The 24709-nt window shown below is 40.0% G+C and overlaps 1 protein-coding gene across 1 annotated transcript in view; it reads right to left on the reverse strand.

The window, feature by feature from the left end:
- The window catches only part of LOC134328236 (NACHT, LRR and PYD domains-containing protein 12-like), a 373426-nt gene that overhangs the window by 305739 nt on the left and 42978 nt on the right, over nt 1-24709 (reverse strand). The window lies entirely within an intron of this gene.

The following is a 24709-nucleotide window of genomic DNA, read 5'->3' on the forward strand; positions in this document are numbered from 1 at the left end:
TCTCGTCCTAGCCCCGCCTTACACTTGGGTATAGAATCAGCATGGTAATGAAGCTGTGTACCATCTTTCCATATTATGAAATATATACTTTAAATAAGCTTTTTTTATTTTTTTTTTTTATACATTTTTAGGATAACAAATACATTTCTTTCACATTCATTTTACATAAGATCTAGCTGATTAACCACAAATAAATTATGGTCCAATGATTTTGGCACAGACTGTAGATGGCTGATGAGTAATTGTTTATTACAATAGATAAACTGTTGATTAAGCATCACATTACTGCTGCTAGTATGAATGTGGAAGTTCCTGCAATATCAAGATGAATACATTTTTGTAGATGTGCCTTATCACACACCAGTTCAACACAAAGACTCAGATACACACCTTAAATATGGAATCCAACTTGTTTCTGCTGCTTCTTTGTGATTTCTTTAATTTCTCTTGGTTTCTGTAAACCAAAGCATTGAGTTTAATGTAAATACAACATTTTCACATCTGCACAGTAAACGGCAATAAATGTCCTGCAGCGGTTTAACATCATCATATTGCTGTCCAAGTGTCAGCATTGCTGTGAAAGTGTCATCTTTCAGAAACAAGTTAAAGTTAATGAATTTAATCAGGTGGGACTGGGAGCGAAGTACCTAACAGAGTATAAAATACAATGCTGACCTAGAAGAGTTGTGATTATCAAACTTATATTGCATATAATATTTAAATCATGTGGAAATTGTAATGGAAAGAGCTTTATTAAAACAGTAAAATCTGATCAAGTAACCCCTACATTTGGGATAAGGAATATGAGTTTTTTAGAGTCACATTTCCTAAAATAATTCTCACCTCAGATCAGTAGAATGGTCTCTGTCACTGAAATTTGGTGTTTCTTCCACTGACCGATCACTCTTCATGGACACACAGCTGGGTTCAGGTGAGTCTGGTCCCTCACCTTGAATCAGACTGAAATACAACAAAAGATAAATTTCTGTTCTGCAGGTCTTCTGTTATACAACAATTTTACTTTCACCTTTCTAATAATAATCTGATGACATCACTGTGAAAATTAGATACAAACTACAAGGTACAAAGTACAAGGTGAGTCTAATAAGCCAAACGTAACCTTTGAAATGTCTTTTGTATTTATTGTAGGCATTTTTGTATTTACTGTACTGTTGTTTATCTGCACTGTGTATATTGTATTGTCTTGCACTTTTTGTTCTATGTAACTCTTAAAATCCACAGAGCCACGTGCAATATATATATTAAATTAAATTTTATTATATATTATAAATATGAAATGTATTTAATATGAAGCCAAAAAATATTTATAAGAATTTGAGCCCAGTTAGTCAATCTTCATTTCATATTAATGTCAAAAGTGTTTAACGTTTGGGGTCAAAGCTGTGTGTAGATCACTGGAGTTCCTCCACACCAAACTCATCAAACCAAACCATGTCTTTCACTTTGTACACAGACAAAATGATCTGTGATTTCTTAGAATTCTTAATGTTTTCACTGATTATATTTTAGAAATGTAAACAAAAATACAATTTTGAGTTTAATGCCTGGGACAAAGGCGCTGTTGACTGATTCTCCTTTTCACGATGCACCAAACGTTTTCAATAATAGATCTGGAATGCAGACAGACCAGTCAGGCATATACACTTTGGCTGACATAATCATGGACTTACCAAATGTACCAGATGTTTCCTTAATGGCATAATGTGTCTCTCTAAAATTCCACGCCTCATTGTCGGTGCTACCTTTACACATATGAAGTCACCCATGCCATGGGCACTGATGTACTACCGTATTGTGACAGACGTTGGCTTTTGCACCTTTCACTGATACCAGCCTGGATGGTCCTTTTTGTTGTTGGTACTGAGAACTCAAGTCCATTTTTAAAAAAAAACAAGCCTAAATGTGAACTCATCTGACTACAGCACAAATTTTACTGTTTTTCTGCTTATCTGAGTTGAGCTTAGGTCAAGAAAACTCACAGATATTTTGGCACAGAACTGATGTATGAAGCACTCCCAAACCCATGTGAGTATATCTATTAAAGTATGCAGAACTGTCTTAGGGGTCCATGTGGTTTCCAGCCTTGCCTATTATTTTACATTTGCCTAAAATATATGCAGTTCCACGGGACCATGGAACACATTAACAGATTTTCCATTAAAACCCAATGCCTTTTAAACTCAACGCCACTCCCAGAACCAACTGACATTGAGTTTCAAGGTAACACTGTATTATTTTTTTTATTATTGTTATTATTAGGCTGGTGAGCTGCCTGTTGAAAAGCTTCGCAGTAAATTCAGTTCAGATCAGTAATAGAATTTAGTGAGAATTTTAATATATAAATTCACTCACCTCCGGACTTTTCTCAGTCTGTTAGAAAGATTCCTTTTAGAGCTCATGTTTCTTCTTGCAGATTGAAGCTTTGAAGCTGCTCACACATGTAGAGAAACACTGCAGCACAACAGAATTCTTCTTTATTAAGTGTAGATTCATAAGATTCACACACATCTCCTTTTCTCCTTGAACTGGTTTATCCAGCAGAGGAGGAGAAGGGGAGGGGCTACAGTACAGGTACACACCTGTACACACCTGTACTCTCTCTGTCACACACACACTGACAGATACTATACACACTATACTACTACACACGCACTAATTTCTTTTAATAAAAACACTGATTGAATAAATGACAGATATAAAATATTATTAGACATAAATATACATTCATTCATTTTCATATTTTTTTGCCACCACTTTATCCTGGTCATGGTCACCGTGGGTTCAGCTTCTCTGAGCGCAACACAGAAACAAAAAGCCAGGAAACACCCTGAACAATCCACCAAGCTATTACAGGGCAGACACAAACACACACTCACACTTAGGAGTTAGCCAGAATGCATGTCTTTGGACTTGTGGGAGGACACCAGAGCATATGAAGAAAACCCACATAAACACAGGGAGAAATCGAACCCAGGTCCTTCTTGCTGTGAGACAACAGACTTACCCACTGCACCACCGCACTGCCTTACAAATATACACGAATATAGAAAGTATTTTCCTGTTGCAGTATCTGGCTTTATCTGTGATTACTCTGACTGCAGTCTAATGAGAGGATGGTTCAGACTGCATTACACTATACAGCCAAAAGTATTTGGGCATGTTATAATTATATTATGTTAGGTATGTTATAAATAAATATTTGTGCTGTAGTCAGATGAGTTTACACATGTCAGATGAGTTTACACAATGAGTTTACCATGCAAAGGAGGGGTGAAAGGGCTGCAACTGTGTGTGTACAACACACAGAGACACACAAAGAGTTAATCCATGCACATTGCAAAGGATTTTGTTTTTAAGGAGTTTAAAGCACATTTAATACAGGCAGACAACACGTAGTTGGCAGAGTAAACCCTATTAAAGTTTTTACACCAAATGCCCTTCCTGATGCAACCCTTCCTATTTTATCCGGGCTTGAGACTGGCACTTCCAAATGGCTAGGTTGTTCAGCCAATTCCTTCCTTTACGACATAGTCAGTTATGTCGTCCTTGATGCTCGCTCTGGCTGCACGCTTTCTGTCTGCTCTCCGCTTGCTTTTAGTTTTTAGTTATTTTAGTTACTTTTTATCTTTTATTTCTAAAATATAGAGCTCAATCAGCAGACACTGACAATAGATCGACAAAAAAGGCACAGAATTACAGAACTACATTAAACTAGACGCTTAGTTAACAGAGTTTTCCACCAGCCGTCAGACTGAACTCGGGCACAGTTATCAGGACTACCATGGCTCCTATCACTACAGCGGGTTCTTCGTGCTGCTCCAACTGCTACAGACTCCTACGGAAAATCGCTGTACTGGAGACAAAAATGCTCACAATCCTACCTGGAATGGATAGGAGAAATGGTTCCAGATCACTCGAGGGTGAGTCAAAATCTAATACAGAACAACCAGCTAAGCTAAGACTAGAAAGCTTAACAGATTTCCCGAAGCTTGACAGAATTCAGTCAAAACAGGGGAACAGAAATGAGCCATGTGAGAGAACAAGTCGGTGGCACAAACTTGGAGCAAAACCAAAACAAAAAGCACAAAAGCAGCAGGTGGCTGTTTTAATGTCTTCCACACCAGACTGTTCATCATGGGCTCAGAAAGCTAAGATTACTACAAAAGCTAGCAAAATTGCACCCCGTGGGAAAATAGCAGAGTCGCAACAAAAACCGATCCCTTTGCTGAATCGTTTTGAACCACTCAGAAATTTCATCGAGGTTACCCCCAGTGGTAATGGTAATGAAACAAAACCAGTGAAGATGACTTTAAAAGGGGACTCAAAGCGGGCTAGCAAAAACAGGAGGCTGAACAAGCAGAGGCCCTTGCCTGATGCAGAGACCACTACGAAAACCCTGATCGTCGGTGACTCGGCCATCAAGAATATAGGCAGCAGATCAATCCTAACATGCTGTCTCCCGAACGTGACTGTCTCAGAATTAAATGAGGAACTTCCCAACATTCTCTCCCAGCATGGAGTGATCGACCGAATTATTCTGCATGTGGGCAGAAATGACATTCGCAAAGAGGAGTCAGAAATCTTAAAGAACAACTTCACTGAACTGTTCAATACACTTGAGAAGCTGAATGCTCAGAAGTTCATAAGTGGGCCTCTCCCAGCCCGAGGATCTAATATGTTTTCTCGGCTACTCAGCCTCAACACATGGCTAAGCAGAACCTGCTGTTTGAAAGGTATGGATTATATTGACAATTTTAATCTATTCTGGGGGCGCAGAGAATTCTTTTACCCAGATGGCACCCACCTAAGCAGGACTGGAGTAAAGGCACTAAAGGACAACCTCCATTTTGCTCTTCGACACCCATCTGCTTCTTGGACTGACTCGGTACAATACGTGCCTCCTCAACCTCCCTCACCTGCTTTGAACCATGAAGGACCATCAAACATACAATCCCCATCACTAGAAAACACAGCTCAGGCTGAGTTTCTGACTCTTGATGAAAGCTATTACGACCTTCATCATCAGACAGTGACACAGCAGTCAGCAGCAGCGACATCACAGTCATCCTCCAACTTCTCTATCTCATCAACATCACCCCCACATATGGATTTCACAGAGAAAATGGAGAAACTGGTGTGTGCTGGGACTAAATTCTCACACTCCATCTCAGCCAGTCCACAGGTTTCACCCAAAAAGCGCAGGGCACCCCTTCCCCCCTGTCCACAGCCCCCTACCCGTTCTCTGAGGCCACTTCAACACCGTCAGCAGCAGCCTTGTACTTCATCTCCTCTGGCTGTACAGAGTTCAGAATGTTCAGCGAGTGCTACTGATAGCGGCTGCAGAATACAAAACAATGATAACTCGTTGTGATGTGTTCAGGGTCCTTGCTATAGCAGATATGATACTGACAACAGTTCGGAGAGTAAGCTTGGACCCAGTATGTCTGAAATGTTTTCTATTCCTGTGTTGATTAGAAATAGAAAGAATAGAACACATTCAGCATATCAAGTCAACCAGTCTAACCTCTTACCTGTACCACGACAACCTCGGGCTGCCCCAGGGGCTCCTGTGGTTCCTTTAAAACTAGCTCTGCTTAATATTAGATCTCTAGCCAACAAATCATTTTTAGTGAATGACATAATTCTATCCTACGGTTTAGATTTTCTGTTTCTAACTGAAACATGGTTAGCAGAAGGCAGCAGTGCTACTGTTCTTAATGAAACTGCACCAGCAAACTTCAGTTCTATGAATGTGTGTCGAAGTGGTAGGAAAGGTGGAGGAGTAGCTGCCTTATTTAAAGATGTATTCCAGTGCAAAAAGACTGAACTTGGCAATTTTAAGTCGTTTGAATACCTCTGTTTTATTTTAAAGGGTACTCCCAAAATTTTATTTTTAACCATTTATAAACCTCCAAGATACTCTGCACATTTTATAGATGAATTTGCTGAACTACTGTCAGTTATCTCCACTGAGTACAGCTTCTTCATCATAACTGGGGATTTTAACATCCACTTAGATAATAACAAGGACAACAACACCAAAGAACTTTTTGGACTTTTTGACACATTTGGTCTATTGCAACATGTGAAAGGGCCTACACATACTCGAGGGCACACTCTGGATCTAGTTATTTCTAAAGGTCTTAACATTTCCTCTGTTTTGGTCAAGGACTTGGCCCTCTCTGATCATTTTTGTGTCTTCTTTGAAATGCTGATCACTCCAGATGCTCAAACTAGCTCTGTTTCTGTTAAGAAAAGGTGCATAAATGAAAGTACTAGTTCTCGGTTTATGGAGGCCATAGCTATATCACCAACTTTAATTGCAGAGTCAGTTGATGAACTCCTGGATAACTTTAACGTGAAAATATTGACTGTCATGGACGTGGTTGCTCCGGTAAAAGTCATGAAAACGTTGAGCAAACAGAAAGCACCATGGCGTAACACAATGATGGTAATGGCTATGAAAAAAGAATGCAGGAGAGCTGAACGTAAGTGGAGGAAAACTAAACTTCAAATCCACTATGATCTCTATAAGCAAAGCCTTTGTAGTTTTAACTCAGAGTTAGGCAGGGCTAGACAGCTGCACTTCTCTAAGATCATTAACAGGAACATCAACAACACCCGCACTCTATTCAACGTGGTCGACAAGCTTACAAATCCTTCAAAACAGATCACGCCAGAACTTCTGTCCACAGAGAAATGTAATGAGTTTGCTCATTTCTTCTGTGAAAAAATCAAAACTATTAGACTGACCATTAACTCCACTCTGTCAAACAATAAAACCATGCTGCCCCTACAGACACCTAAAAATAACATGACTATTATGTCACAATTTAATACAATAGACCAAAAAACTCTGGAGAAAACAGTTCAGCATCTTAAATCATCGACATGTTGTCTCGACATGCTGCCATCTGAATTATTTAAAACTATTTTTAACTCTGTAAAAACTGATTTGCAACAAATAGTTAATGGCTCACTATCATCAGGCGTTTTCCCAAAATCACTTAAAACAGCTGCCATTAAACCACTCCTAAAAAAGAGAACTCTGGATGCGTCTGTGTTAAACAACTACAGGCCGATCTCAAATCTTCCTTTCACAGCTAAGATCATTGAGAAAGTTGTCTACAATCAAGTCAGCAGTTTTTTGAATTCCAGTGGTTCTTTTGACAAATTTCAGTCAGGCTTTCGAGCTCACCACAGCACTGAAACGGCTCTCATAAAAGTGTTAAATGATCTACGGCTGAATAGTGACTCAGGTAAAATATCAGTTCTGGTTTTACTGGATCTTAGTGCAGCCTTCGACACTGTAGATCACAGAATACTGCTGGACAGGTTGGAAAACTGGGTTGGACTTTCCGGAACAGTCCTTAATTGGTTCAGGTCTTACTTAAAAGACCGCAGTTACTTTGTCACTATTGGCAGCTATGAATCTGACACAGTGGCTATGACATGTGGAATCCCCCAGGGATCAGTTCTCGGACCTCTCCTGTTCAATCTTTATATGCTGCCATTAGGCCAAATGCTACAGGCTAACAACATTGATTACCATAGTTATGCAGATGACACACAGATATATCTGGCTCTCTCACCAGATGATTACAGCCCAATAGATTCACTGTGTCAGTGTCTGGAGGACATCAATAAATGGATGAGCCAGAATTTTTTACAGTTAAATAAGGACAAAACAGAGATTGTCGTGTTTGGCAACAAAGAAAAGAGGTCTAGTGTCATTGAACACCTCAGTTCCCGGGCTCTAAAAACCAAAGACCAAGTCCGAAATCTTGGCGTTCTAATAGACTCAGATCTTACATTCACCAGCCATATTAAAACCATCACCAAAACAGCCTTCTACCATCTTAGAAATATAGCCAAAATCAAGGGTCTAGTGTGCCAACAAGACCTAGAGAAGCTGATCCATGCTTTTATCTCCAGTAGGGTGGACTATTGTAATGGTCTCTTAACTGGACTTCCCAAAAAGACCATTAAACAGTTACAGCTCATTCAGAACGCTGCTGCAAGAGTTTTAACCAAGACAAAGAGAACTGAGCACATCACTCCAGTTCTAAAATCTCTACACTGGCTTCCGGTTAGTTACAGAATAGAATTTAAGGTGCTGCTACTGGTCTATAAATCACTGAATGGGTTCGGCCCAGAATACATCTCAGAAATGTTCAGAGAATATAAACCCAGTAGATCTCTTAGATCCATGGACTCAGGTCAGCTAGTAGAGCCCAGAGTCCAAACTAAACATGGTGAAGCAGCATTTAGTTGTTGGGCTGCATATAACTGGAACAGACTGCCAGGAGATATTAGATGTTCCTCAAACATAGAAATCTTTAAATCCAGGTTAAAAACTTTTCTTTTTTCTTGTGCCTATGATTGAGCTCGATATTTTTACTATTACCCTCATTTTACCATATTTCTTTTAGTCTTGTTTTAATTCCATATTCTCTAAACTGTAAGGTATATTTTACTATATTTTCTTTTAGTTTTTATGTTTTATTTGCTTATTTATCTTGTTTTAATTTCGTATTTACCAAATTGTAGGGTATATTTTACAATATTTTCTTTTAATTTTTCAAGTTCTTAATTTTTATCTCTCTTGTTTGCATTTCATGTTTTTAATTGTAACAATGTTTGCAAGAAGTCTTTCTGAGGTTCTAGATCTCAGGAATGTTTTAATGCTTTTAATTTTTAATTTTTCCTTATGTAAAGCACTTTGAATTGCCACTGTGTATGAAAGGTGCTATACAAATAAACTTGCCTTGCCTTGCCTTGCCTAGACACCTGACCGGCTAATAGCACCGCTGAGATTATTTTAGTCACAGCATTGTGTAGCACACAATCTAATGGCTCTTCCTTTTTAACGTGACAAGGTTCAGTATGTAATTGCACAGGCATTATAGATCTGATGTCAGCAGGTCAGGAGACACAACTTTTACAAACATAAATAAATAAGTGGTTGCCAATATTATGGTCTGTGATTCTTCTAACCTTAAACACCGTTTTGCTTATGTCCATTCTTTTCCAAATCTTCTGCAAAATGCTTTTTTTTTCTTACAAATGCTTTTTTGACCTAGTGGGTACAAATTTCTACAAGCTGTAAATGTATTTGTGAAATGAATTTTACAAACACACATGGATAAACATAAAAAGGCTAATAATTTTTTAGCGCGTCCAGTTTTGCCAAATTGCATCATGCTTCCTCTCTACTTATGCCGATCCCTGCTCTGACCGAGGAGATCGAAGCTAACCCATGCCCCCTCTGGCACATGGGCAGCAAGCCATATGCATCTTGTTATTTTAAACTGGTTGCTGCTTTGTGACACGTTTGTTCAGTTTGCAGCTGTAACCGTATACATTTGTTTGTTCACTGCATTTTAATCTGAAAACTTTGCACACTAAACTGTGTTTCTTTATCTCTACATGTAGTCACCAAGGCTAGGTTTTGTCCAGCTCTGACCTGCAGTAACATATACAAGTTTGGAAAACCCAGGTTACATTTCATAAACTCTAGATTTTACATGATCTAAATGAAATAAAATCGGCACATTTTAATGCACAATTACTGTTATACAGTAATTACTAATACAGACTTTTCTGTGGTGTAGTGTTATGATAACGTTTGATGGATGTTTCGTATTGAGTGTGTTTTGTTTCCACAATCCATGGAAAAGCGTGCTCCCCTCACGTGATCATCATCTCTGGTGCGCCTGCACTGCATTAAAGTATGATTCTCCCGATGATTTGTAGATGAACCGTTTCTTTCTTTCTTTATCAAGCCAGTAAACAATTAAGACGTTCGGTTACTGTAGTAATAATCATATTAAATAATATTTTTCAGACCTTAAAAGGTCTTATAAATGAAGTTAAACAATAAAAATTGAACAAACCTATCAGCAGAAGTTGAGTGAAGTCAGTAGATACCTCTAGTAGTGGTAAGTTAGTAACATCTGATCTGCATTACAGTTAAAACTCAGGAGCTCACATTTAAACAGCAGCTTTGTGACGTCACAGTAAGGTGTTCTATAAAGCGGGGAGTAAGAGGGGTGAAGGATCAGTTGTGTTGAGACCCCCTGCAGCATTCACTGTGTTTTCTTTCTCTCTCTTAAAACTATATTTATTATATTAAATATGAAGCGTTTATGTGGAATCTCTCTGCTGGACTGAGGGAGGTGAACTTGCTGTTCGTGGCCGGAGCCGCGACTGTCACAGCAGAAGTTTATTTTTTCTATAACAGGTTCACCGATCAGCAGCGGAGGAAAATGATGGAGGATGAAGCGATCCAGACTCATCCTGAAGGTAACGAAAGTATAAACAGTGTGTTCACTAAATACATATTATATAGCTTAATACAAAACGCTTTATTACAGTGGACGTTAAAGTAATAAACCAGTTTTCTAATAATAAGTGTATTTAACTACACAAACAAAAAGCTTTATTTATTTATACATGCTACAGCTTTTCTTGTCATTAAATAAAAAACACCTATTAGACAAGCTTACTAATTCAGAACCCTGATATTGTTAGGGACAAAATGCTTATGTATTAAATTCCTTATGTATTAAATTAAATAATATTTTTCAGACCTTAAAAGGTCTTATAAATGAAGTTAAACAATAAAAATTGAACAAACCTATGAGCAGAAGTTGAGTGAAGTCAGCAGATAACTCTAGTAGTGGTAAGTTAGTAACATCTGATCTGCATTACAGTTAAAACTCATTATTTTACATTTAGATGGTAAAATACTCAGTAACTTTAGATGATCTATTTGTTTTAGACTCAGTACAGCCTTACTCAGATGAACTACATCTGGATAAACTCCACACTGATGTACTTCAGATGGATGAACAGACCATGAATGTATTTCAGGTAAACATGATGAAACACTGAGCTTAACTAAAATGTTTCAGTCATTTTTACTTCTACTGTTGTATGAAATTGTGTCTTTTTTATTGTGATGCCTCAGGGTCTCCGGCTAGTTTTGTAAGATCAGATGAATCAACAATATTGTAGAAAAATGCAGCGTTCACACTTAACACTGCGTTTATGCTATAGCCGGTGGCATGACATGTACAGAGGTATCTCCATGCTTCTCTGTCTTTAACAATAAGTAGTAGTAGTAGTATATGTTGTACTGTGGAGAGTCTTAATTTGTTGTGTACTTGTATTTCACAGATGATTCGTGTCAGACGACACTACACACTGCTGATCCGTGGGGCAGTGTCACAGTCATGGTGGGTTCTCACCAATGACTTCTATACACCCACAGAGGTAGAAGCTCTTCCTGTTGTGTTCATTTTGTGACCACAGGGTTGTGATCAGAGGGTTCATATTATTATTAGTCATTAACAGAACTGCTACACTTACTGCATCTTTTATCAAATACTTACATTATCATCATCTTCTATATTTAACATCATTAATAAGAATCATCACTTTGTTTATCATCATTTTAATCTATTGTAGTTTATTGCTTTAATCAGTTAGTTGGTTAAAATGTGTGGTTAAATAACCTAGTGGTTAATGTACTGGACTAGTAATCGAAAGATCACTGGTTCAAACCCCACCTCTGCCAGGTTGCTGTTGGGCCCTTGAGCAAGGCCCTAAACCAGCAATTGCTTAGACAGTATACTGTCACAGTACTGTAAGTCACTTTGGATAAAAGTATCTGCTAAATACCAAACATGTAAATGGAAATAAAAATGACTCCAAAACCCACTGGTTACTGGTAGAAACATCACAGGATCACAGTGGATTGTGGGTAATAGCCTGAACAAAACTGTGGTCCGATTTGGACTTGCAAAAAACGGGATTATGTACCCCTCAACCCAGGACCTCTACTGTTTGATGTCTTTTTAGGTCTGTTCTGACCATATAACAAGATCCCTTGGAAGTTTCAAGACTAGAATCATACAGAAGAGACTTTCTTCATCCAGTCCTCTAAACACCTTGTGGTTATGTTGGAAGACGATCTAACCTCAAGACCTCACTAACATCTGTAATTTCCCAGTAAAGATCCTTGTAGATTCTCTGGCCACTCGAGTAATCCTCCTCATGTTCTCCTCCAGGCAGAATCTCAACATTTCTAGTAGCTTTAATTAACTGTTTAGTCAGGACTTAAGTGAGCGTTACAACACTTTACACCGCCGAGCTCCAGAACCCGAACTTTCATTCTGGGGACATCCGGCGAGTCTCATATACAAAACTAAACTTACGGCAGAACGTCCGAACGCACGTGTATAAACCTGGTGCTGCATTCTGATTGGCTGAGCTGAATGTCGCTCACATATCACCGCTACAATATTGTCCCGCCCTTCACTATCTCTGATTGGTTTAGACCATGATATTGGCCTAATGTGTGTCTGTTGTTTTTTTTTCCCTCGGACGCCTGGTCGCACCGGTGCGACCTGAGATTTTTTTTTGTCGCACCATTGAGAAATTAGGTCGCATGTGCGACCAAATTGGTCGCACTCTAGAGCCCTGCCTTCTTGACCATGTTTTAAAACAAAATAACCAAATGACAACAAATGCGTCATACTTCCCTCCTCAGCGTCAACAATTCCGAAAGCCATGTAGAATCTGCCAGGCGACAGAACATTCTACCACCATGCACTGTAGATGGGATGGGTTGTGTTTGGCATGTTTACAACCAGGACACTGGAAGAGAGACTGTAAAAACCGCAAACCAGAATTTGTTGATCAGAATGGACAAACATCACACGGACAGCAGCCTTTAAACGAATAAGCCTACATTTGGAGAGGGGACATGTAGGCGGAGACAATCATACCCTCAATGGAACTGACAGTGATGCTTTGGAGCAACGGTATGTGAACATGTGCGAATTGATTCCGGAAGGCGTTCAGGTGGTTGTGCAGAATTCTCAGAGGGTTGAACCATTTAGTGAGCTGTTTTATACTTCTGTCATTGTTAATGAAAAGTTCCATGTGAAGGGCATGATTGATTCTGGTTCAATGGCTTGCACACTAAGTGAAGAGATAGAACAAAAGATGCTCAATGAGAATATAATTTTCAAAGATCAACAATCAAATGAACAGGTTATCCTTGTTGGCTGCGGAGGACATCAAACACGCCCAAAATGTGTATATGAGATGGAACTCAAAATTTATGGTCTGAGCTGTATTGTTCCGGTTCTTGTGGTCCCTGGGCAAAAAGATGACTTAATTATTGGCTCTAATGTAATAAAGCATATTATGCGACACCTGAAGGGAAGTGATGATTATTGGAGGTTGGTTTCCCAGGATAATGATCAGTCATGCAGTGATGCCAGCCATTTCCTTGACATGATGACCGGTTTGTCCAGATGGCGGGAGAAAGAAACACCAACCAAAATTGGTACAGTTAAACTGACTCAAGCTGTCACTCTTCTTGCTAAACAGGAACACCTTGTGGTAAGCTGCCTGCTGATGCACCTGTTTCTCTTGGAAGCACTGTGGTTGTTGAACCCACTTCATCAAAGTCAATGCCACGAAACATCATGGTTGGTCGTATCATTACATCCATGTGGGGCGATCGGTGGATTCCGATGAAAGTCGTTAATCTTTCTGACAAGCCTATCACATTAAAGAGGAACTGCAAATTGGCAGATGTTTCACCATGTTTAGCCACCGAAGACTTCACACTGTTCCAGAACACCAGTTCAGCCAAAAATGTCCCGTTAGAATCCAGTGCTGTTACAAGCTCCGGAGATGTGAAAAAGAGGCTCGAGGAAGCTGGTCTAAAGGATATTGACATAGAGTCATGCCAAGTCAGTGATTCTACAAAACAGAACTTTTCAAAGCTTCTCCTTAATTTTCATGATGTGTTCTCCAAACATGCCCTGGATTGTGGTGAAGCACGAGGGTTCACCCATCGTATCCGTTTGGTGGATGAACGGCCATTTCGCCTTCCATACAGAAGGGTACCCCCTGCTCATTACCAGAAATTGCGGCAGGTTTTAACAGAAATGGAGGAACAAGGAATAATACGGAAGTCTGTCAGTGAATATGCTTCTCCGTTGGTAATGGTCTGGAAGAGGGATGGCTCTCTGAGAATATGCACAGATTTCCGATGGCTTAACGCTCGTACCCTAAAGGACGCACACCCCTTACCACATCAGTCAGATTGTTTGGCAGCTTTAGGTGGTAACACTTATTTTAGCACTATGGACTTGACATCTGGCTTCTATAACATCCCTATGCATGAAGAAGATAAAAAGTACACAGCATTTACCACACCACTAGGCTTGCATGAGTACAACCGCATGCCACAGGGGCTTTGTAACAGTCCAGCCTCGTTTATGCGAATGATGTTAAGCATATTTGGTGATTTAAACTTTAGCAGTCTGTTGTGCTATTTACATGATCTGCTGGTCTTCTCATCCACAGAAAAAGAGTCATTGGAGAGACTGGAAGTAGTCTTTCAAAGACTTCGTCAGCACAATCTAAAGTTAAGCCAGAAAAAGTGTAATTTCATGCGTAAGTCTGTCAGGTTTTTGGGACATATTATCAGTGGTAAAGGAGTGGCTGTGGACCCTGAAAAGGTTAGTGCGATATCCGAAATTTCCACAGCTGATCTCATGGAGCAGGATGGTGTTACTCCATCTGTTAAAAGAATCAGATCTTTCCTGGGGATGGTATTTTATTATACCATTCATTCCAAACTGCTCTGCTATTGCAAAACCTCTCTTTGCCTTGACTGCTGGACAGAAAAGGAGAAATGTGAGAAAGCCAGCAACTCGAGTTGGTACCTTCAGAAGACTAAAACCCAATGATTGGACTCCTGAATGTATCCAGGCTGTCGAAGTTCTTAAAGACAAGCTGTTGCATTGCGCTGTCTTGGCACACCCAGATTTTTCTAGAGCTCTGCTTCTATCCGTTGATGCTTCCTTGGACGGATTGGGTGCTGTTCTCTCACAAATACCACCAGGTGAGACCAAAGCCAGACTCATTGCCTTCGCTAGCAAAACCCTCAGCACCTCACAGAAAAGATACCCAGCTCATCGCTTGGAGTTCCTAGCTTTGAAATGGAGTATTTGTGAAAAATTTAGCCACTGGCTCAAGGGACATGAGTTTTCTGTATGGACAGATAACAACCCGTTGACTTATATAATGACGAAACCTAAACTCGACGCATGCGAACAACGTTGGGTTGCTAAGCTGGCCCCTTACACGTTCGACATAAAGCACATACCAGGCAGCCAAAACGTTGTAGCTGATACCCTCAGCCGGTACCCTTTTGCCAAGACTATAGGTCACAGACTCCATAATGAGCAGTACAACCATCTCCTATGTGAAGCCAAAGGTGTCAGCGAAGATGGAGTCCAAGATACATTCCGATTGAAAGTGCAGTGTCACCAAGCAAAGTCACTTGTCATGTCAGTCTCGAGCTCCCAAGCTGTTCCTTTCTCAAACTCACTTAGTGCAGAGAATGTACAGGCCCTTTATGAATCTTGTAGTAGTTGTGAAATAGCAGAGGAGACCCGTGCTGTGCAATTGGTCCAGTCGGTTCAGCAGTTCATAATGGCTGGTCCAAACACACTCCCCGCACTTTCCTTACAGGAACTTCAGCAGCACCAAGAACAAGACCCGACCATATCCTCAATTCTTCCATTTGTCATACGCAAAAGACGTCCTTCCAGACGAGAGAAAGCCAAACTCTCTTCAACTGCTCTCAGCCTAGCTAAGCAATGGGAGAAGCTTCGAATTCAAGATGGCATATTATACCGTTTATCCAAGAACCCCTTAAGTAAGCATAACAGATATCAGTACATTCTTCCACGAAGCTTAAGGGATAAAGCATTAAGTGGCATCCATGATTTGGCAGGGCATCAAGGGCAGGCAAGAACGCTTCAGTTGGCAAGGCAGCGGTTCTATTGGCCAAGGATGGAACAAGATATCCAGCAGTATGTCAAGTGTTGCAAAAGGTGTATTCTTGCCAAAACCCCAGAACCATCCGCTAGAGCTCCACTTGAGAGCATACAAACATCTGCACCCATGGAACTGGTATGTTTGGACTTCTGGTGTGCCGAGGATAGTAAGCAGCGATCAGTCGACGTATTAGTGGTCACAGATCATTTTACTAAACTGGCTCACGCCTTCCCGTGCACGAATCAAACAGCCAAACAAGTAGGCAGAAAATTGTGGGACCATGTCTTTTGTGTATATGGCTTTCCTCAGCATACTGATCAAGGAGCCAATTTTGAGAGTGACCTGATTGCTGAACTGCTAAAGTTGTCTGGTGTAGTGTACAGTATATACTGTTGCAGAATGAAATATACAGTATACTTCATTCTGCACCAGTATACAGTCCCTGACATAAGTTCTGTCGCTTATCCATGTTGTGGAAACAAAAGCTTATAACCTGACTTTAAATTCATCCATTGGTTTTAGAAATGACTCATATGAAAGCTGAAACCCTCCCAAATGAGGTTTAATTTACGAAAATAAATTTGCTTCACTGCAGAAATATTGATCATTTAATGAACACAGAAAGGTCAGATTTTGGCAAGACAAAAGTTTTGTCGCCTTGTCATATAATGCACCCAATCCTAGTTTACAGCCTCACCTGTGCTCACTAATTGATCGGTTAATTAGTGGGTGTGTACTAAAAGAACCCCAGCACCCCAGACCTTCACTTGAACTGCAACTTCACCTCTGACAACATGCCAAAAATCCACCCTGCGACCAAAGCCTTGATTATCAAGAGGCTGAAGACCAGATCCACTGCAGAGGTGGTTGGCACCTTTAATGTGTCTCAGCGTCAAGTACAACGAATTAAAAAAAGATTTGAAGAGACTGGAGATGTTTTTGACAAGCCCAGGTCCGGCAGACCCCGCAAGACAACTGCTAAGGAGAAACGTTTGTTGGTTAGAAAATCCAAAGCCAGCCCCTCTTCCACTGCAGCAGAGCTCCACCAGACCTGGTCACCTCAAGTCCCTGTGTCAACTAGAACAGTTTGTAGGATTCTGTCTCGAAATGGCCTCCATGGTCGAATCAGTGCCCAGAAGCCAGCACTAAACAAAAGGCAATTAAAAAACCGTGTGGCATTTGCCAAGGCCCACAGCCTGCTAAACGGATGGACGCTGGAAAAGTGGCAGAAGGTGCATTTCTCAGATGAATCTTTAGTTGAATTACACCACAGCCGCCGCAAATACTGCAGGAGACCTACTGGAGCCTGTATGGATCCAAGATTCACCCAGAAAACTGTTAAGTTTGGTGGTGGAAAGATCATGGTCTGGGGTTACATTCAGTATGGGGGTGTGCGAAACGATTGCAAGGTGGAAGGCAATATCAATAGCTTAAAATATCAAGAAGTATTAGCTACCTCTTACATTCCCAATCATAAAAGGGGTCAAATTTTGCAGCAGGATGGTGCTCCATCTCATACATCCATCTCTACATCAAAGTTCCTCAAGGCGAAGAAGATCAAGGTGCTCCAGGACTGGCCAGCCCAGTCACCAGACATGAACATCATTGAGCATGTTTGGGGTAGGATGAAAGAGGAAGCTTGGAAGACAAAACCAAAGAATCTTGATGAACTCTGGGAGGCATGTAAGACTGCATTCTTTGCTATTCCTGATGACTTCATCAATAAATTGTATGAATCATTGTCGAACCGCATGGATGCAGTCCTTAAAGCTCATGGAAGTCACACAAAATATTAAATATGGCTCTAATAGCACCACAACTTCATTCACCAATGTTATGAAACATATCTTTGTATTTGAAGTAAATTATTTGTTTGATTTTCACATTACTTTCTGTGGGCGACAAAACTTTTGTCTTGCCAAAATCTGACCTTTCTGTGTTCATTAAATGATCAATATTTCTGCAGTGAAGCAAATTTATTTTCGTGAATTAAACCTCATTTGGGAGGGTTTCAGCTTTCATATGAGTCATTTCTAAAACCAATGGATGAATTTAAAGTCAGGTTATAAGCTTTTGTTTCCACAACATGGATAAGCGACAGAACTTCTGTCAGGGACTGTATACTGTACACTTCATACAGCAACAATACATACTGTATACTGAATAGTGCACTAGTGTATACTGTATATTTCATTCTGCAACAGTGTATACTGTATACTACATACAGCAACAATACATACTGTATACTACATACAGCAACAATACATACTGTATACTGAATAGTGCACTAGTGTATACGGTATACTTCATTCTGCACCAGTATATACTGTACACTACATACAGCAACAATACATACTGTATACTGAATAGTGCACTAGTGTATACTGTATATTTCATTCTGCAACAGTGTATACTGTATACTACATACAGCAACAATACATACTGTATACTGAATAGTGCACTAGTGTATACTGTATACTACATACAGCAACAATACATACTGTATACTGAATAGTGCACTAGTGTATACGGTATACTTCATTCTGCAACAGTATATACTGTACAATACATACAGCAACAATATAAATAAAATATAAATAAGCAGAGAAAGTGCATTAAAATGTGCAGGAAATGCCATCATTTTCCTTTAAATGAACGTTTCCTGTAAATGATGTTGTTGATTATTAAGATATGATCAGAGGTGCACACACTTGCAGAAGACTGTATGAGAGGACAGCAGGTATTTTCTGACAGCACTTGAAGCTGAATGAGAGTTTGGAATGTGGGAATAAAACGGCGACTGCTAGTTTGAGTGCAGCATTCAATGGTAGATAAATTGTTGAAATGTAATAATTAGGGCTGTCAAACGATTAAAATTTTTAATCGCGATTAATCTCAGAATTTTACATAGTTAATCGCGATTAATCGCATTTTAAAAAATCTGTGTAAATTTTTAAGATTTTTAAGTGAAATGTTACAATTAAAATGGTGAACATATTTATGCTAAATGTACTTATGTTAAAAACTGCTGGGACAAGAGAAAACTGTAAGGGAGTTTTATTCACTCACATATTAGGCAGTAATACTATCTAGCAGAGAACCTTGACTTCGTATATATGTCAGATGCGCAGTTATTGTAACAGACTTTTCTGTGGTTGTATTGTAACGATGGTTTGATGGACGTTTCTACACGAAGTGAGTGTGTTTTCACTAGGGATGCATCGATACCATTTTTTCCCAACCGAGTACAAGTACATGTATTTTTGTACTCGCCGATACCTATTTAGAATGATGCAATCTGGAGCATTATGGAATTGTTTAGTTTTTAGTGTAAAATAGTGCAGTGGAACAGTTGCTTGGGTTGCCATCACTAATTGTAAAAAAAAAAACACCGCACAGACATCATTGAGAAAGCTTCTGACAAGCTAACGTAAACGTTCATTAATAAACGCACGTAATTAACGTTGTGCACATCATACATGCGATGCGATTCTGCTGATTGAAATATTTACTTTAAAAAGATAATACAGTCCGATCCCATCTGAGCCGATTCTATCAGCACGTTCGTGGTTCACCTCGGTAAATCGTAAACGACTCTGAGTCGACTCCCGCTCTGTGGTAATAACCAGTATAATTAAGCCTGAGCTTTATAAGGTAAGCATGTCACACAAAATGTTCTGTAGTAGTTGGTGTTTATTTACAACCGCATCATTTATCATAACAGTAAACACGGAGAGATAACTGAGAAAAGAAACTTACGCTGCGCTTACAATGAATCGATTCCTGAATCACTTGTATCGACACTGTGAACAGAGTATTGAACACAAACAGCGGTCGCTGCTTTTGTAACCGGTTTATCTTCGCTGTTAGCTCTATTTTTAAGGGGTTTTTTTGTCAAACGGAACTAAATAACATTAAACGTGCGTGTGAGCGTGGTCAGTGAGAATTATTCAATCTGTCTCCCGTGGGTGAAAAATGAATTGCTTTAGTTTTAGAAGTGAAAAAATCTCGTAATGTAATTAGTGCGTTAACGGCACTATTTTTTTTAATCGCGTTAAATTGAGAATGCGTTAATGCGTTATTATCGCGTTAACTTCGACAGCCCTAGTAATAATTATTGCGTTTCTGTTCTTCTTTAGTAACACATAAAGGCAGTTTAATATTATCATTCACACAGAACAAAAATATAGATTTTTATTACTGTCTGATTCTATATGTCTAACTGTTCAAAAAACTAAAATCCTCTCTTTTGTAGATTCAGGTTACACTCGCGACTTTGAAGTCAGAAAGTTGCAAATTTAAAGGAGCAGTTGAAGGCTGCATTGAGTTAAAGTAAAAGTGAGCTCTTTGGTTTATGTGGAGAGAAATATAAAGTTTTCTAGAAAATCTTGGTGAGTTTGTGAAAAGTTGTAATATGTAAATTTTATTACGCTCACTACGCGAGAATTACAGAACTATATAAAATTTGACAATTAGTTAATGGATTTTTCCACTAGCCGTCAGACTGAACTCAGGCACAGTTATCAGGACTACCATGGCTCTTATCACAACAGCGGGTTCTTCGTGCTGCTCCAACTGCTACAGACTCACAATTCTTACAATTCTACTTGGAACGGACAGGATAAATGGTTCCAGATCACTCGAGGGTGAGTCAAAATCTAACACAGAACAACCAGCTAAGCTAAGGCTAGAGATCTTAACAGACTTCCCGAAGGTTGACAGAATTCAATCAAAACAGGGGCCAAAAAGCACAAAAGCAGTAGGTGGCCGTCTTAATGTCTTCCACGCCAGACTGTTCATCATGGGCTCGGAAAGCTAAAACTATTCCAAAAGCTAGCACAATTGCACCCTGTGGGAAAATAGCAGGGGTGCAACCAAAACCAATTCCTTTGCTGAATCATTTTGAACCGCTCAGAAATCTGGTTGAGGTTATCCCCAGTGGTAATGGTAACGAAACAAAACCAGTGAAGCTGACTATAAAAGGGGACTCAAAGCGGGCTAGCAAACACACAAGGCTGATCAAGCAGAGGCCCTTGTCTGATGCAGAGACCGCTCTGAAAACTCTGATCATCGGTGACTCTGCCATCAAGAATATAGGCAGCAGATCAATGCTTACATGCTGTCTCCCGAATGTGACTGTCTCAGAATTAAATAAGGAACTTCCCAACATTCTCTCCCAGCATGGAGCGATCGACTGAATTATTCTGCACGTGGGCAGAAATTACATTCGCAGAGAGGAGTCAGAAATCTTAAAGAACAACTTTAACTGTTTAATACACTTGAGAAGCTGACTGTTCCGAAGTTCATCAGTGGGCCTCTCCCAGCCCGAGGATCTAATATGTTTTCACGGCTACTCAACCTCAACACGTGGCTAAGCAGAACCTGCAGTTTGAAAGGTATGGATTATATTGACAATTTTAATTTATTCTGGGGGCGCAGAGAATGTTTTTTTACCCAGATGGCACCCACCTAAGCAAGACTGGAGTAAAGGCACTAAAGGACACCCATCTGCTCCTTGGACTGACTTGACACAATACGTGCATCCTCAACCTCCCTCACCTGCTTTCAACCATGAAGGACCATCAAACATACAATCACCATCACTGGAGAACACGGCTCAGGCTGAGTTCCTGACTCTTGATGAAAGCTACTATGTGTATTTTTAGTGAATGACATAATTCTATCCTACAGTTTAGATTTTCTGTTTCTAATTGAAACATGGTTAGCAGAAGTTTCTTAACGAAACAGCACCAGCAAACTTCAGTTTTATGAATGTGTGTTGAAGTGGTAGAAAAGGAGGAGGAGTAGCTGCCTTATTTAAAGATGTATTCCAGTGCAAAGAAACTGTACTTGGCAATTTTATGTCTTTTGAATACCTCCCAAAAGGGTACTCCCAAAATTTTATTTTTAACCATTTATAAACCTCCAAGATACTCTGCACATTTTATAGATGAATTTGCTGAACTACTCTCAGTTATCTCCACTGAGTACAGCTTTTTCATCATAACTGGGGATTTTAACATCCACTTAGATAATACCAAGGACAATAACACCAAAGAACTTTTTGACACATTTGGTCTATTGCAACATGTGAAAGGGCCTACACATACTCGAGGGCACACTCTGGATCTAGTTATTTCTAAAGGTCTTAACATTTCTTCTGTTATGGTCAAGGACTTGGCCCTCTCTGATCATTTTTGTGTCTTCTTTGAAATACTGATCACTCCAGATGCTCAAACTTGCTCTGTTTCTGTTTATCTTTACATGCTGCCATTAGGCCAAATGCTACAGGCTAACAACATTGATTACTATAGTTATGCAGATGACACACAGATATATCTGGCTCTCTCACCAGATGATTACAGCCCAATAGATTCACTGTGTCAGTGTCTGGAGAACATCAATAACTGGATGAGTCAGAATTTTCTACAGTTAAATAAGAACAAAACAGAGATTGTTGTGTTTGGCAGCAAAGAGAAGAGGTCTAGTGTCAGTAAACACCCCAGTTCCTGGGCTCTAAAAACCAAAGACCAAGTCCGAAATCTTGGCGTTCTAACAGACTCAGATCTTACATTCACCAGCCATATTAAAACCATCACCAAAACAGCCTTTTACCATCTTAGAAATATAGCCAAAATCAAGGGTCTACTGTGTCAACAAGACCTAGAGATGCTCATCCATGCTTTTATCTCCAGTAGGGTGGACTATTGTAATGGTCTCTTAACTGGACTTCCCAAAAAGACGATTAAACAGTTACAGCTCATTCAGAACGCTGCTACTAGAGTTTTAACTAAGACGAAGAGAACTGAGCTCATCACTCCAGTTCTAAAATCTCTACACTGGCTTCCGGTTAGTTACAGAATAGAATTGAAAGTGCTGCTACTGGTCTATAAATCACTGAATGGGTTCGGCCCAGAATACATCTCAGAAATGTTTAGATAATATAAACCCAGTAGATCTCTCCATGGACTCCAAACTAAACATGGTGAAGCAGCATTTAGTTGTTGGGCTGCATATAACTGGTACAGACTGCCAGGAGATATTAGATGTTTATCAAATGTAGAAATCTTTAAATCCAGGTTAAAACTTGAGTTTTAAATTTTTTCTATTACCCTAATTTTACTATATTTCTTTTAGTTTTTTATGCTCTTAATAATTTTTTTATAGAGTAGTGTATGAGTGTTTGTTACATTACCGCGGTAAGAAATTTTAAATTTGCTAAATTGTTATTGAATGAAGTTTGAAGGTCAAATAGGATAATATTAAATTAGTACTAGGTGATGCTGTGTGTTCCACCCCGGTGGGAGTCAGACGACGCTGTGTGATACCGTCTGCCCCATAGTACCTGTGTTGTATCAGTACTAGGTGATGCTGTGTGTTCCACCTCGGTGGGAATCAGACGACGCTGTGTGATACCGTCTGCCCCATAGTACCTGTGTTGTATCAGTACTAAATGATGCTGTGTGTTCCACACCGGTGGGAATCAGACGACGCTGTGTGATACCGTCTGCCCCATAGTACCTGTGTTGTATCAGTACTAGGTGATGCTGTGTGTTCCACCCCGGTGGGAATCAGACAAGGCTGTGTGATACCGTCTGCCCCATAGTACCTGTGTTGTATCAGTACTAAATGATGCTGTGTGTTCCACACCGGTGGGAATCAGACGACGCTGTGTGATACCGTCTGCCCCATAGTACCTGTGTTGTATCAGTACTAGGTGATGCTGTGTGTTCCACCCCGGTGGGAATCAGACAAGGCTGTGTGATACCGTCTGCCCCATAGTACCTGTGTTGTATCAGTACTAAATGATGCTGTGTGTTCCACACCGGTGGGAATCAGACGACGCTGTGTGATACCGTCTGCCCCATAGTACCTGTGTTGTATCAGTACTAGGTGATGCTGTGTGTTCCACCCCGGTGGGAATCAGACGACGCTGTGTGATACCGTCTGCCCCATAGTACCTGTGTTGTATCAGTACTAGGTGATGCTGTGTGTTCCACCCCGGTGGGAATCAGACGACGCTGTGTGATACCGTCTGCCCCATAGTACCTGTGTTGTATCAGTACTAGGTGATGCTGTGTGTTCCACCCCGGTGGGAATCAGACGACGCTGTGTGATACCGTCTGCCCCATAGTACCTGTGTTGTATCAGTACTAGGTGATGCTGTGTGTTCCACCCCGGTGGGAATCAGACGACGCTGTGTGATACCGTCTGCCCCATAGTACCTGTGTTGTATCAGTACTAGGTGATGCTGTGTGTTCCACCCCGGTGGGAATCAGACGACGCTGTGTGATACCGTCTGCCCCATAGTACCTGTGTTGTATCAGTACTAGGTGATGCTGTGTGTTCCACCCCGGTGGGAATCAGACGAGGCTGTGTGATACCGTCTGCCCCATAGTACCTGTGTTGTATCAGTACTTGTATTTGATGGAGAAATGTTTAGGATTGATTTTATTACCTGATATTTTTTTCGGTAAGGAAACTGTCTGAAAATTCCTCACATTTAACACCATTATTTAGGCATGTCAACAACAACACAGATACTTTTTTACACTTTAGTCTTCTGTGTTTTTTTCTCATCCACACGAACTCACAAACCCACGATTAATGAAAACAGGATAAAGAGATTTCAGAAACACACAATCAATAATAAACATAAAACATCAAATAATAAACATGTATGAGAGGATTACATCAAGAGTTCAAACTTTACTGAAGAAAGGTTGGAATTCATTACTGATAATGTGTCCACGCTGTGTGTGATTATAAAGAAAGCACTAATCTAACACATTGATGAGAGTGAGATTGTTATTAA

Source organism: Trichomycterus rosablanca, chromosome 15, assembly GCF_030014385.1.
Source record: "Trichomycterus rosablanca isolate fTriRos1 chromosome 15, fTriRos1.hap1, whole genome shotgun sequence".
NCBI lineage: Eukaryota > Metazoa > Chordata > Actinopteri > Siluriformes > Trichomycteridae > Trichomycterus > Trichomycterus rosablanca.